Genomic DNA, 1,230 nt, shown 5'->3' with positions numbered 1-1,230 from the left:
CCCCAGCTGCCAGTTCTTTTAAAAAAAAAAAGTGAAAACAAAGAGCTGGCATTTTCCAAGCATTGCGTGGGGTCTAAAACATTTGAAAACCACTGCCCTACCTACATACTGTGCTTCAGTTATCTCTAAATAGCTGGGGGCTGAACTCTTTGGGGGCCGGACTCGATGATCTTCTGGAGGTACCTTCTGGCCCTAATGCCTATGAAATCTATGAAAGGCAAGACCATCCAGTCTTCCTGTCACATTAGACCCCACTGCCTTCCTAAGGTGATGGACACCAGCACTGGTAATTAGCACCAGCCATGACTAGGTTTCTCCTGCTAGGACAGGGTGGTCAACCACAAGTGGCACAGGCAGCCTCTGTGTGGCATGTGGCAGACCAGAGAGGGTACAGGCAACTGTGGCAGATAGGGCAGGGAGCAGAAAAGAGAAGCAAATAAAGACAGGGAGCGCAGGGCAGGGAACAGAAAGCAGAGAGCTGATCAGGCAGAGAAAAGGGGCCTAAGCGGCATTCAGCGGAGGGTATGAGGCTAATTTGTAGCATAGTTGCCAAAAGAATTGGCCCCCACTACGCTAGGAAATGAATGGCAACTGAATGCACTTTGGAGAGGTTGCCTATTAGCCATCATGTGGTAACAACCATCAGGCACTGGTGAGCTGAGGGTCAGAATTTGAGCTGGATGGAGAAAGTTTTCCCAGCCCATAAAAATGTTGCTGAGTGCAAACATTCCCATTTCACACTGGGCCAAAACAGAAATAAAGGTAGTGCACCCACCAGCACGTAGCCAATAGTCCATGGGTGGTTCAAGCCCCAGCTTCAAGCATTTGCCCAGCCCCATTCAGTTCAGGAGGATATGGGAGCTCAGTCTCTCATATCCCAGCTTATGTGAGTGCTCAGAGCTATGCAATCGCTCCTCTCTGACCCAAGTGGAACAGCTCCAACAGGAGAGAGATCCACCCCATAGTAGCCAACTGGTTGGGACAGTCACTTGGGATGTGAGAGACTCAGGTTTCAAGGCCCTGATTTAAATGAGGCAGAACAGGGCTTTAAAACAAGTTCTCCCACATCCCAGCTGAGTGCCCTTACTACTTTGCCTGCTGGCTGCTCTAGAGTGGGTGGGTCTCTTACCAGAAGCTGCAGGAGCTGAGAAACAGTTCCCACAAAAGTTTCATCATGCCCAGCCAGTTCTCGTGAAGGGTTTGTAGGTTTCTACAAATCATCGCTATCTG

The sequence above is a fragment of the Gavialis gangeticus genome, unplaced genomic scaffold (assembly GCF_001723915.1).
Source record: "Gavialis gangeticus isolate Ggan-Ray unplaced genomic scaffold, GavGan_comp1, whole genome shotgun sequence".
NCBI classification, from domain to species: domain Eukaryota; kingdom Metazoa; phylum Chordata; order Crocodylia; family Gavialidae; genus Gavialis; species Gavialis gangeticus.
Note: the sequence above shows the minus strand (reverse complement) of the source record.